Source organism: Pygocentrus nattereri, chromosome 9 (genome assembly GCF_015220715.1).
Source record: "Pygocentrus nattereri isolate fPygNat1 chromosome 9, fPygNat1.pri, whole genome shotgun sequence".
In the NCBI taxonomy this organism is placed as follows: Eukaryota; Metazoa; Chordata; class Actinopteri; order Characiformes; family Serrasalmidae; genus Pygocentrus; species Pygocentrus nattereri.
Window position 1 is genome coordinate 28,000,937 of NC_051219.1, and position 15,207 is coordinate 28,016,143.

At 40.3% G+C, this 15,207-nt stretch overlaps 1 protein-coding gene across 4 annotated transcripts in view; it reads left to right on the forward strand.

The window, feature by feature from the left end:
- LOC108427772 (nuclear receptor coactivator 3) overlaps positions 1 to 15,207 on the forward strand; it is a 132,436-nt gene that overhangs the window by 30,927 nt on the left and 86,302 nt on the right. The window lies entirely within an intron of this gene.

Genomic DNA, 15,207 nt, shown 5'->3' on the forward strand with positions numbered 1-15,207 from the left:
GGAGGATAGTGATAAACGTGGATGGAAAGAAAAGAGGGAGCGAAAAGAGGGATTCAAATGGAACAGGCTGAAGGACTTGATAGGAGACCCTTATGCTTGCTAATGTTTTCCCCTCCCAGGCTCACAAAAACACGTCCGATAGGCGCCAGCAGGCATATCTTATTGTGGCACAAACCAGCAGGAGTGGCACTCACAATGCTAGGGATGTGTGTTGAGACTAATTTTGATATTCATAAGTATTTATAAGAGTTACTGAACAGATATCTGGTTAACTGCAAGGAAAAAGAGGAAAAATACACATTAATTCATGTAAATTATTATGGCTGATTCTGATTCTGATTTCTGTCCAGCCAAATTAGCTGCTGCATAATTTTGTTGGCCAGTATTATTGTTTTTTTCCCCCCAAACCCTATACAGTATGGGCTCAGTGACCACATGAAACCCACTAGCACATTTCCAGTACTGTTTTGGCCCATTTCCAGTGCTAGTTTGGCTCATTATAGATCAAGAAAAGAGATTATTCGATCTTCAATGAGCCAGATTGGCATTTTAAATGCATACATGAAAAATGGTGTCCAATTTAAATAACATGAATCAAATAAAGTGAAACATGAGTAATAAGAGGCAACTGGCTATTTAGCACAAACATTTATGTATATTTATGCAAACAACATTATAGGTGTAGCAGCAGCTTTCAAATACAGCTCTTGTGTACTTACATGCCTCACAATGTGCTGCATAAAATTGCAACGCAAATCGACCGAAATCAGCATAATAAATTGGCCAAAGGCAGATTGTGTGAGTCAGTAATGTATATCATTAAATTTCACAACTTACAGAACACAAAGCTTCACATTTAACGTAACAAGCTAAGAGCATTTCTCATGTAAGATGTTTGCTTTAAAACCCAAAGCTGTGGCCAGGCTTTTAATTTGAAAGATGCTAGTCTGATGTTTTTGCTGTAAGGGTGGCAAAAAATATGCCAAAATGTATGACATCACAATACTTGGACATTTTCATGATAAATGACATGCATCATGATAATTAGTTTTTCTGAGGTTTGGTAGGTGAAACAGACACAGTGCAGTTGGTCAGTGCTCTTTAGAGACTCACAGTATCAATGATATTTATCGCAATAATGAGTGGCTTTACATGCACTTAATAATCTGATGTGAAACTCTCGGTCTACATGAGTCAGGCAGAAATTCGGGTCCTGCTTTGCAACCAGCCAATAAACTCACAGAAGAAGACGTGACATAATGTAAAACTCGAACTTCATGCAGCTTTTTAAAAAAATATCACGTCACTTTACCTGAAAATATGAACATACATCATAAGAAGGGGCAGTCGTGGGCTGGAGGTTAGGGAACCAGCCCTGTGACCGGAAGGCTGTCGGTTCGATCCCCTTGGCTGACAGTCTATGAGTGAAGTGCCCTTGAGCAAGGCACCTAACCCCCCAATTGCTCCCAGAGCGCTGTGGATAGGGCTGCCCACTGCTCTGGGCAAGTGTGCTTACTGCCCTATAGTGTGTGTGTGTTCACTAGTGTGCATGTATGTGGGTGTTTCACTGCATGGATGGGTTAAATGCAGAAGTCCAGTGTCACAGTGTGCAAATACAGTGACAAATGGTTGTAAATGGTCTATTCAGTTCTATATAGAAGATGAATAATATTTATATTCCTCGTTTCGTCGAGCATGTAGTTGGTTTCCACGTTGCTCCAAAAGTGTTTTGTTGCCATCTCGTGGCAGCGCTGCTTGCTTATTTGCGGTACCACAGCTTTTTTTTTTTTGACATGTGCAGACTGAGAAAAAAAAATCAGTTTACATGCACGGAGAAACCTAATTATTGAGCTAAAAGCCATCTCTCTTTATCGGATTTCCTAAAAAGATTTCTAGACCTTACCCCGATATCAGAATTACATGTATATGCGTTTACATGGCCATTTGAATAATCAGATACCTGCAGAAATTCGATTATTATTCACTTTGAGGACTTTTTATAACTCAAAACTACACATGCCTTATTCAAACACCTAATTACTTTAAACAGGTGCAGCGTTGCGGTTGGTATAGCATAGTGAGTAACTCTCCATGCAGCATACTGAGGTTTGATTCACTTGCCCAGGCGGCAAGCAAACAACACTAAACCAATACTAGTTCTTGGACAAGACTCCTTACACTACATTTACCTCCATAACGTTATTAAACTGTAAATCACTCTGCATTAGAGTGCTTGTCAAATGCATAAATGTACATTTTCCGTTTATATATCCTCAGATCTTTGCATATAATTTGAATAGGCATTAATAGTATTGATGACATCCCACAAGAGGAACTGTCATAGTTTATTGCTGTATCGATCAGTTTATGTCTCCCAAACAAACCATTGGCAAGACCAAGAATGATGAAATGGACTGGGAAGTAAATGAATAGGGGCTTGTGGTGTACCTGGAAGCTGGAGACCCAGCAGAGTAAGGAGGAGAAGATGGAGAAATGAGGGGAAACTTGAAAAAGAGAAAGATAGAGAAGAGGGGCGATTTGCTGATGAGGAAGAGGAAAAGAGTGTTGTGGTATATGGATTCCACGTCAGATTCCGGCTAGAGATTTTTCTTCTCCGGCTCAATTAAGCTCTTCTCCAGGAGACAGAGCTCCAGCTCAGAGCCCAACCGAACGAGACAGAGACAGGACACGTTATTATTAGTGTTCTTTCTGCTGTTGTTGTTGTTGTTGTTGTTGTGATCAATTATTTACATAAGGTATTTGTGTGTGAGAGAGTGAGAAAAATTAAGATATAGGGATGGAGGGAGTAATAAAGTGACAGAGAGAGAGTAAGAGAAGGAGGGGGAGACCTTGTGAAATAGGAAGGAAGAGAGAGGGGTTGAGAGAGAACTTTAGAGAAAAAATGAGAGGGAGTGAAAGTGAGAGAATACGTCTGATGTAGAAAGAGAGAGCAAGAGATAAGGAGGAAGAAAGAAAGGTGGAAGAAGAGAGAAAGGGGGAGAGAATTGAGAGAAAGTGATAAAGGAAGAGGAAAAGTGAAAAGTGAAAGAGCAAAGGAAGGGGAGATAGAAAGAGACAGAGAGAACATTTTGAGGAAAAGAGAAAGTGAAAAAGAGAAGGGAGAGATGGAAAAGAGTGAGAGAGAAAGAAAAAGAGAGGGACAGAAAGGGAGATAGAGAGGCAGATAGAAAGAAAGGGGAAAGGGAGAGAGACAAAGGAGAGAGGAACAGATAGAAAGTGGAGAGAAAGAAAGGGAGAGAGAAAGTGTAAGAATGAGTGAGCGAGAGGATGGAGAAAGAAAAGGGTGAGAGAGAAAAGGAGAAAGTGTAAGAGACAGAGAGAGAAGGGCGAGAGAGAAAAGGAGAGAGTACGAGAGTGAGTGACAAGGAGGGAGAGAGAGAGAAGGTGAGAGAAAAGGAGAGAGAAAGTGTAAGAGAGTGAGCGGGGGGGCAGAAAAGGGTGAGAGAGTAAAGGAGAGAAAGTAAGGGGAGAAAAAAAATGGTGAGAGAAAAGGAGAGAAAGTAAGGGGAGAGAGAGAAGGGTGTGAGAGAAAGGGAGAGAAAAGGGGAGAGAAAGTCTAAGAGAGCGAGAAAGAAGGGGAGAGAAAAGGGTGTGAGAGAAAAGGAGAGAGAGAAAAGAGTAAGAGAGAAACGGAGAGAGAACGTGTAAGGGGAGAGAGAAAATGGTGAGAGAAACGGAGAGAGAAAGTGTAAGGGGAGAGAGAAAATGGTGAGAGAAACGGAGAGAGAAAGTGTAAGAGGGTGAGCGAGAAGGGGGAGAGAGAGAGAGAGAATGGTGAGGGAGAAAAGGAGAAAGTGTAAGACAGTGAGCGAGAAGCGGAGAGAGAGAAGGGTGAGAAAGAAATGGAGAGATAAAGTGTAAGAGTGAGCGACAAGGGGGAGAGAGAGGAAAGGGTGAGAGAGAAAGTATAAGAGAGTAATCGAAAAGGGGGAGAGAGAGAGAGAAAAGGGTGAGAGAAAAGAGAGAAAGTGTAAGAGCAAGAGAAAAGGGTGAGAGAGAAAAGAAGAGAGAAAGTGTAAGAGTGTGAGCGAGAAAGGGGAGGGAGAGAGAGAGAGGGTGAGAGAAAAGGAGAAAGTGTAAGTGAGCGAGAAGGGGAGGGAGAGAGAGAGAGAGAGAGAGAGAGAGAGAGAGAGAGAGAAAGGTGAGAGAGAAAAGGAGAAAGTGTAAGAGTGAGCGAGAAGGGGAGGGAGAGAGAGAGAGAAAGGTGAGAGAGAGAAGGAGAAAGTGTGAGAGAGTGAGCGAGAAGGGGAGAGTGAGATTGTTGCCATGCAGTTTAGTGTGGCTGTGCTGTGCGGTTTGTGTGGAGAGATGATGGATGACGGGTGGGGAGTAAATGTGATTTGGATGCTCCACCGCGTGTTCCTCTAGGACTGAGAATGTGATCTGAATACTTCAGCACTCTGTCCGCCACATGAATGAATATTCACAACACTTTCTCTCTTTTCTTCACTCTCTCTTTCTCTCCTCACTGGTGGTCCTTCAGTCTTTAGGAACAAATAGAGTGTTACTATACTGTGTCCAAAAGTATTTAGACAGCTTTTTAATCAGTAAGTCCAGCTACTTAAAGTGCAACCATTACATTTATGACATTTGGTGGAAGTTCTTCTCCAGAGTGGCTTACAGTTTTAACCTTGTTACAGATGTAGGCGGATATAACGTTAGGAGTCTTGCCCAATGATCTTAGGCTCAATCCCATTTCTTATTTTTACATCTATCCCTTGTTTTTGAGTGTCACCTTGCCCTCTAGAACTGAGTTACAGGGGTGGTGGTTGAAATCCTCCCCTACGAAATCAGATAACCCTCAAATATAAAGAGCATTGCTTCATTAACGGCTACTAGCGCTGCTCTGTAGGCGACCCTGCCAGTCTGCAGTGACAGCAGAGGAGGGTGAAGTTCAACAACCTCACTGCTGGGGTTTAGTTACATTTAGGGCATCATATGCCTTCAAAGGGGGGATAAGACAATTATTGACTATCGCCCACCCCTACTTCTTTGGTGATATAAAGTTGAAGCTATTCAAAAATTGAGACACCCTACCCCTAGGGGTGAACTCGCAAAACGGAGGGCTAGGGCTAAGTGGTAGGGGTGAGGGGTGAAATGGGATTGGGCCAGTTTGGTACAGTTTGGTGCATTTTCCTAGATCAGGAATCAAACCTTAGTCTGCCACATGGCATGCAATGGCATTACGAATCACACTGTACTGACACATGCCTTCGTAGTAGAATCTCCATAGAAGGCATTGACTGATTGCTGTACATGAGCCTAAGGTCACCCTGCCCAGTGACCATTATCCTGACATAACTAGTTTCAACAAAATAAGGTAAAATTTCAAATAAAAAAAATCAGAAATGAGAAAGTCAGTATTTTGACAAACTAAGTTAAAATATCAGGAAATTGACGGTTATTTGAATAGAAGTCAAAACCTCAAGATAATGAGTGATAACGTCAACATAATCAAAATTTCACCGCCGTGTCATTACTTTTTAGATAAAAAGTTAAAATTTTGACATGCCCTTGTCAGAAACTCCCACCAGACAGAAATAAGCTTCCATATTTTTGTGACATCACAAAATCCAACACATTCATGTATATCCTCCTGCTCAGCCTGCAGCAGTTCAGATCTCACATTGAAGTTATAAAGAGTGTTTCAACCTGGACTACTTTTTGAGTGAGGCACAATACAAGACAGCCAATCAGGACAGAGGTCATTTACATATCAGTGTGGCTAATGGGATGAACGAGAGGGATGAAGAGAGGTTGGAAAATAGCCAGCAGTAAAAATGAATTACACTGGTTTTGGGTACGTAAGACATGCAAATGTCGCGAATGGACGGGGGGAAAATAAGATAACAGACAATAGGATATGAGCCCTTTAACTGACTATAATAATGCAGAAATATAGAGGTGATTCTGACTGTTTATATCAAAGATTAATTGGATCAATAGAAAGAAAGTAGGTTAGAAGGATGCTATAGGCTGTGAGAGTGTGTGGAATGAACTCACTGCTCTCTGCCGTCTGGTGTGTGTGTGTGTGTCTTTGTGTATTCTCATCTGATCTGTTGGACGTCTCTTAGACACAGGCTTAAAATAGAGCTGATTTACCCAGCACCAGCTCTCTTTCTCTCTCTCTCTCTCTCTCTCTGTCTCTCTCTCTCTCTCTCTCTCTCTATATATATATATATATATATATATTATCTCCTTATCTCTCTCGCTCACTCACATTCTTTCTCCCTCTGCCTTTCCCTCTTGCTCTCTTTCACTCTCTCTCACTTTGTCTGCCTGTCTTGCTTGCTCTCTCTCACTCTTTTTCATCCCTAGTCTGTCTCTCTCTCTTTCATCCTCTGATTCTCTGTCCTTTACTTGCTTTCTCTCCCTCAATTAGCTTTCTTTCCATTTCCCTCACTCGCTCTCTCTCTTTCTGTCTCTCTCTCCCCTCTCTCTCTCTTTCCCATTTTTCACCTTCTCTCCCTCTCTCGTGCTTTCTGTTCTGTTCTCTAACTTTTGCTTTCCCACTCTTTTTTTTTCTTTTATTCCTCTTTATCGCCCCTTACCCTCCCCCCAAAACTCTTTTTTCACACTGCTGCCTGTTCTCATGTTGTCCTTTTCCTAAACAGGTTTAAACTACAGGCTTCTATTGTTGCTGTGTTTGTTTTTGTTGTTGTTTGTGTTTGTGTCACTGAGGTGACATTTGAACCTGTTGCTTTAACAGCTCTGTGTTGTGTCTCCTCCTTCTTTACTCTCTTCTTATTCACCACTGCTTTGTTAACAGTGACAGAAAGAGAGAGGCTGAGAGAGAGAGAGAGAGAGAGAGAGAGAGAGAGAGAGAGAGAGAGAGAGATGATGTAAGTCATTCCAGTGAACACTATTTTTCATCAGCCACATAAAGCCAATAAATCAGGCCTACAGTAAGCAGCCTAATACTAGGACTCCTCATAGAGCCTAGTTAGACGTTCAGTACGCTTACCTCTTTAGACCTGTCGCGATTATTACGCAACCACCTGATCGTGATTGTCTGAGCTAACCATGATGATTTGCGCTGACCGCGGTCATTTTCCTGTCATTTTAATTCAAGGCCAATAAACAGAATAAGAATTATTTTCATTTTCATTGTGACAAATAACTGAATGAGCACCAATTCATCTTAATTACTGTTTGAAGGGAAAATCCAAATTTTAATCCAAATATTGCTGATCAGCCAAGATACACTTGGTGTGTTACTGGTTGGTGACATGATTTTGGACTTGGTTGCGGAGCCAGACACAACATCGCTGTGGGCGGTTTCAAGCCAAATGAAAAAGGAGAACCCAAAGCCTGGAGGAAGCGATTTGTTGTATTTGCAATAAAATGATGACCTGAGAAACTCTGTGGATCCACCACCCCAGCCAGTTCGCTGAACTTGCGAAGACAACCACATGATCAGATCCTTCCCGACAGCTGGAGACACGTTTAGTATAAAAGGCTACGTTTACACTGGAGACTCGGCAAGTATCAAAGGCTACGTTTACACAGCAGGTAAATGTAGCCTAAGGCTACGTTCCCATTACCAGGTTGAAGTGGAACAGATCTGATTTTTTGCCATAATGTGACCCAGATCTTAGAGCTGTGTGGACATGCAAATGCGATCTTTTCAAATCCGATTTTAGCTACGTTCACATTACAAGCCTCACTGCTCAAATCCGATCTCTCTGACAGCGAGAGTCCTGAGTTCATGAGTCCTGAAATGACCCGCATGCGCACTCAGCAACGTCACGTGAATGAATCTCGTGCATCACGTGCATCATCAGCAAACAAACTAACGGGAAGAATGAGCTTCGCTGTGAAGATAAGTAACTCTGATCAGCTTCATTATTAGAGCGAGACAAAGGCGAAAAAGGTGAGATGAGCGGCTTTTCCACTATTTACAGGCTTTAACTTCTGTTTGGCGCTACTCATGCTGAATGATGGTGCGTGCACAGTGGAAAAAAGCACATGAATTCCGATCGTTTGCATTAAGGTCGCATGGTCACGAATTGGATACGTGTCCGTTGTAGGACCACATATGAAAGTGACTCAGGCTGGATTTGAAAAGATCAGATTTGTTGTCCACACAGCCCTGACGACACCAGATGTGAGTCACGTTAGGGCAAAAAATCAGATTTGTCTCGCTCTAGTAATGAACGGCTGAGAGCTGTTCAGAGTTAATTATCTTCACAGCAAAGGCTCGTTCTGCTCGTTAGTTTGCAGATGATGCTCGTGACTCATGATTCATTTACATGACGTTACTAATTAGGATGTGCACTTGCGGTTCGTCCACATTAATGAATCATTTACCTAAATGAGTGCGGACCATCGTGTCAAGAGAGATCGGATTTGAGGAAACAATTGGACTTGAGCAATGACGTGTGCAAATTTCATGGACCATTGATCGTCAGTTGGAATTTCATGATCGTGACAGCCGTAACCCCCTTATTTATCCTACAGGCATTTAGCCCCACCCATTCACGCTGAGCTTATAAGGAGTGTTTCAGGCCGGACTGTTTTATGAGCAAGACGCAGTAGAGGGCAGCCAATCAGAACAGAACTCATTTATATACATCAGTCTTAAAGATACAGTAGCAAAAAAATTAATTGTCTGAGATAAAGAGGTAAAACCATAGTAATAGAATTATGACAGAATTTTAACTGAATTGGTACACACAGGCGTCATAAGTGGAAAAAACAGTCTTTTAATCACTGGTTATTGTTATCAGCCCAGAGGTTCCATATTACTTCTTTAATCGTGCTTCATGGTCAGTTATGATTGACAGCCTGTACTACTCAAAGATGCAGTGTTTTACCTCTGAAGCGGGAGATATTTTACGGTGCAGTTTCAAATGATGCCAGAATTAGATCAGATTCAGCTCATTGAGAGTTTTCTCTGTGCGTTTGTGTTAAAATAACAGATTAACACTAAACTAGAGACAGAGCCAGCCCTGACTGCGGAGAGAACAGGGCTGTATTGATTGACCCTGTTAGTGTAATTAGGTCTCTCTCTCTCTCTCACTCTCTCACTCTCTCTCTCTCTCTCTCTCTCTCTCCACTTCACCGCCCCTTGCCTCCACAGAGGTAGAAACCATCCGCGACCCTCCAGTCCTATAATTACATTATAAATAGTTCTAGCAGAATGTTTGGAAACTGTGTCTTTTTCCTGTGGAGGGATATAATTTTACTGCGTTTTTCCCTCCTTTCATTTTTCAATCGTTATTTAACGGCCCAAATTACAGTCTCTCTTCCCCCTTTCCCCTTTATCTCTGTGCCCCCCCCCCCCCCTTCTCTCTCTCCTCTTTGTTGAATATACCTATTACACCCTTGTTGACAATGTGGACTATATTTTGCTGTTTGGGGCGGAGGGTGGTTTGTTTCGCGGCGCGGATGAACTCGTGGGTTTGTGTTAAATGTGTGAATTGACCTCTTTGTAACTAAAGCTAAGCTGCTTTTTGCTTTTTGTCTTTTCTTCTTTGTCATGTTTTTGAATTTGTTCTGATCTTATTATGTGGACAGTGGTTGATTAAAGGGGTTTCACAGTCAAAGTGTCTCTCTGTTTACATTTGCTTCTCTTTGGGCCTTTCTTTCTTTCTTTCTTTCTTTCTTTCTTTCTTTCTTTCTTTCTCACTTTCTTTCTTTCACTTTGTGCATGTCTCTCTTTACTTCTCTGTGTCTGTCAGTTTTTCTTTCTCTCTTTCCCTTTCTTTCTTTCATCCCCCCTTTCTTTCTCTTTCTGTCTGCCTCTCACTTTTTCATATTTTTTCCCTTTTCTTTCTGCCTCCTTCTTTCTCTTTCTTTCCTAGTCTTTGTGCTTCTCTCTCTCTCTCCCTCTCTCTCTCTCTTGTTATTGCTCACTCTGTTTGTCTCTCTGTCTCTATCTCTCATTTTCTTGCTCCACCCCTTACTTTCTTTTTCCCAGCCTCTTTGTTACTGTTTTTTTCTCTTTTCTCTGGGTGTTTGAATCAGAGCTTTGTTGTTATTGATAAATATCAAACAAACATTACTCACCGCTGCCCTCTAAAGGTGTTATTTATAAACATCAAATAAACACACATTACTCACCGCTGCCCTCTAAAGGTGTTATTTATAAACATCAAATAAACACACATTACTCACCGCTGCCCTCTAAAGGTGTTATTTATAAACATCAAATAAACACACATTACTCACCGCTGCCCTCTAAAGGTGTTATTTATAAACATCAAATAAACACACATTACTCACCGCTGCCCTCTAAAGGTGTTATTTATAAACATCAAATAAACACACATTACTCACTGCTGCCCTCTAAAGGTGTTATTAACAAACATCACATAAACAAACATTACTCACTGCTGCCCTCTAAAGGTGTTATTGACAAACATCAAATAAACAAACATTACTCACTGCTGCCCTCTAAAGGTGTTATTGACAAACATCAAATAAACAAACATTACTCACTGCTGCCCTCTAAAGGTGTTATTGACAAACATCAAATAAACACACATTACTCACCGCTGCCCTCTAACGGTATTAACAAACATCAAATAAACAAACATTACTCACCGCTGCCCTCTAAAAGCGTTATTAACAAACATCAAATAAACAAACATTACTCACTGTCGCCCTCTAAAGGTGTTATTAACAAACACACGTTACTCAGCATCGTCCTCTAAATGCCATAAGTTAGTTAGAACATAAATGTCAGCTTTATTAGTTTTGATTACTCTTCAGTTCACCACCCTGCATTTGTTTGTGGTTAAACCACTCCCACTTTTATTGTGTAATTTAAAAGAAACTATCAAAAAATATTTTTCATTAAATGGTGTTAAAACAGAGGTATTGGTACTAAGAGATTTTGGATGATTTTCAGACCTTTTCACTGTTGTATTTTGGGTCATCTGCCATCACTGTTTCGTTAGGGAACATTATAATTGCTAATGATATTTTGTACCCATCATGCTGTCAGTCTCTGCTCAGGTTAGGTTTGTTTGCATGTCTGAGTTGGTGAGGACATATCGTTCTGCTCCCTCAGAGGCAGGTTAGCTTCGAGGTGACAACCAGTTACAGAGAATAAATTAGTCACTTTGCTTTGCAGTGCATTTTCTCTCACTCAGTTTTTGGGAACGCACACAAACAGTAACCTCGCAGAGGCTGTTTTACTGCTATTATCTTTTCTCATTTATGTTCACGACTCCTCTGCAGTTAATTTTCTCCTGCAAACAGAAAAAGAATCTTGCGCTGGAACGCCTGCTTGAGCATTATTTTAAGTCTGGATTTTTCTCCAGTAATTTATAATCAACTACAATATCAAGGTCCAGTCCCATTTCTTATCTCTACCCCTTGTTTTGGAGCATTACCTTGCTCCTTGGAACTGAATTACAAGAGATAGAGATAATGGTTTCAATCTTCCCCTACGAAATGGGATAACCCTCAAATAAAAAGAACATTACTTCGTTAACGGCTACTAGCGCTGCTCTGTAGGCGACCCTGCCAGTCTGCAGTAACAGCAGGGGAGGGTGAAGTTCAACAACCTCACTGCTGGGCTTTAGTTAGATTTAGGGCATCACATGCTTTCAAAGCGTGGGGGTAATTATTTATTATCACCCACCCCTAATTCTTCTGTGGTATTAAGCTGAAGTCAGCTAGTTGCCAGCTTCCTGCTTGAATGTTCCCAGTTCATCTTAAATGGTGCAGCATTGATGCCTACGTCGCCATAATGTAACTGCTGCACCATTTAAGGTGGAACAGGATGATTAGTTATCTAGCTACAGAGACATCAGCACTACTATTAGCAATTATTGATTCTTTTTATGAAGAAAGGGACCATAACACATTAAAACAACATTAAACAAAGATAACACAATGGTTATAGTAATTTTGTAAGTAACATAATCGTAATTCTACTCACATTTGTGGGTTTCTTTGGCCGCTTGTACAGCCATCTAACACTGATTGGAGTGTGTCTCTGAAAAACCTTCATTTGGAGGCCCAAGTAGCTCTAACACTTCGCCCTAACCCTCTATCTCAATAAAAATCAGGACAACCTACCCCTAGACGTTAACACACAAAACAGAGGATGAAATGGGATTGGGCCCAAGTCTACTGTGTTCTTTGAGGAAGAATTTCACTGGTTGAAAATAGTTCACAATAACTGTTTCAGCAAATGATTACAAAGTTTCTGCTTTTTCACAAACCAGAAAATGTATGCATTAGATAACGTTTGTAAGATGTTTGACCTGCAGCTTATTTAATTAGATTCTGAAGAAGAGTCTGGCAGCAGGGCTGCAGTTGAGCCTAACAAAGGTTTTCGTTAGGCAGCTAACTAACCAAGCTGGGATTAGCCCAAACCAATGTTGAAGCACATTTGAAACAATGTTCAGAGCTTCTTTGCCTTCCTGTTTTCTGTATTTTGCGGAACTGTTGTATAAAATAAATTTAATGTGTGTTATCACAAATCTGTAGCTTCAGAAATATCGCTGTTACGTTATTTGTGATAACACACCAGAGCCGGTTAAAGAGGAACCTGGCCACTTCCTATTTCCACCATTATATCAAAAACATGACTGCAAAACACCAGACGGCACTGGTGAGCGAATCATCAATGAATGGTGGCGAATGGAGGTCAACAGCTAAAAACTAAAGTTTAAATAGTTTCTAATCACTCGCCCAGTACTTTCCTTTAATTTTAGAAAGTAGAAGAATGTATTTCACTAAAAGACAGAGAAAACTTAGCTATGTTTTTCCTATTTTCTACAGCAAATAGGTTTTGGGCAGGATGCTAACGTTACTGCTACTGAGTGCTATTTGGTTGGCGAGCGGAGCAGCTCATTGGCTGTTCACACTCACAGATGTCATGAATGTATATGAGCCAATGTTTTAAATTCCTGTAATTCGAGTTTTAAAGCTCTTTAAAATATCACAGCAGTGTTAAAATGCTTTATGCTGTTATGTGTTCAGATAATAAAGGTATTCTTTTATATTTAAATTAAGCATTTATAATAACTTTGCTCAAATGCTCCATCTTAACCCATTCATTTTGGACTTGCTCGGGAGCACCCTCTAGCATCTGGGAATCCCGGAAAATATTGCAGAGTGGTAATTCTCCTTTCTACCGGTTCTCTTAGCGTGCTCCCTCTTATGTTCTATTGCAGAAATATTAATTGTCCGCTGAATCTTATTGTGATTGTGATTCTATAATAATGCTTTAATTATCAGGCAAGAGTTATAATGGTTAAATATTGGCTTAGAGGATTAATTGTCTGGTGAGATCTTTTTAATATACATGCTGCCCAAAGGGCTCTAAGGGTTAACAGAGCATGATTTTTATGGCCATTTATGATCTTTTTACAGCCAAGACAGCCAATGGCCAGTGTATTTGGCCATAACCAAAATGGTTATGTTTTTTTATTTATTTTTACCCAAAGCTGCACTGTATGAAACACAAGCTGACATATGTCTAGTCAAGCACTCATCGTTGCTACACACATGTACACACATGATTCATTTATGACTCAGTACACACTATTGACTCAGTACCCACTATTTACATCATTAAATTGTAGCATCAGAAAGAATAGAATACATCTCCTGTGTCTGGATTGGAGTCCAGTGCTGGCATGATTCTGATTATGCATACCTGGAATATTGTGCTGAATTACTTGATGCTGAACTGTTTATTAATGTAAATTCTGTATTTTTTTGTTGTTTTCCTGATATGTATTTTATTTCTGCTATAGCTCAGCTGTTTCCTTCGAGATTGAGAAAGCTTGTCTGTCTAGCTATCTGTCTGTCTGACAAATCCACCCTTGCTTCTTTTCTTTTGTTCTGTCTCAGTCATATTGATTGCCTGTTTATCTCTGACATGTATGTCGATCATGGCAGAGTTTGGCTGACGTGCATATCTGGTGCATCTACATGACATTTTCCTTAATGGAGCTGACATCTGCTTCAATGTGTGAAACAACAAGCAGACTGACCATTAGAAGTTTACAGTTATTGTCCTCATTTTTCACCACATTTAATTTGTTAAATATATCCTTGTTTCCAAAAATGATTCTGCAAAAAAAGGGACAGGGGCATGTTTACCACTGTGGTGAAAGTCAGATGTTTTCCGATTTTCTCTTAATATAAGATTTTAGTTGCTGGTTCCACTTTCCTCAGTTTATCTTAAGTGAGCTCGGGCCCAGAGAAGGCGGTGGCGTTTCTGGGTCATATTTATATGTGGTTTCTTCTCTGCATGGTAGAGTCGGTGGATTCAGCGATGAGCTGTGTTTAAATATAGGCTTTAAATTATTTGCATATCATTGCATTTTTATTTACATTTTGCTCAGCATCCAAATTTTTATGGAAAAAGGGTTGAAATGTTTTGTATTTGCATCAATGCATTTGAATTACATAGTTAATTAATTGGAATTGCATTAATTTTAAAATCTCAAAATAATAACAAGAAAAGGCGTCACTACATTTTTATCAAGTTAAAATTGCAACAAAAAAGTTCTTCTCTTCTACTCACAAACACTAATTTGGTATGGATTGAAATAGAATATGTCCTTTTCACTCAAACTCTCTGCTTGAATCAGTGAGTTATTTATATATATATATATATATATATATATATATATATATATATATATATATATATATGTGTGTGTGTGTGTGTGTGTGTGTATAAGTATATATATATAATATACAGTAACTTATCACCAACAGTAAATGTGACTATTAAGGACTGACCATGTTAAAGGTAAAGTTGTTCCTTGCTTTTTTTGGACTTTTTTGTTTTCTATGTTTTCTATGTAGTTAGGCTTGTTTGAGGTGTTACAGTTAAATGTTTGTAAGGATGGTAATTGACGATATTTATTCCCCCGTTTGGGCCTTGTGTTATTAGTGAATGTGATGAAGTGGCCTCCACTCAGGCGCTGGACATTTTCACTTTCAGATTGGCCCGAGTCGTAGCACATCCTGTTTACCTTTGATTCAGCCTCAGAATTTCGTGTTAGGGCTGTGGCGTGGCTGAGGGGTGAAGCGTCCGTGCGTGATGAGGGAGGAAGAGTCGGCCTGGCTGTTTTCCAACCTCCTGTCTGCTCCTCAACACAAAACAACAGGAAGTCATACTGGACAGTCTAGTTCCTGTTGCTGTCCTGTCACACGCACATGGCCAGTGGAGTGTGATAAAAAAGCTCTGTGTGACTTGCAGCCTCT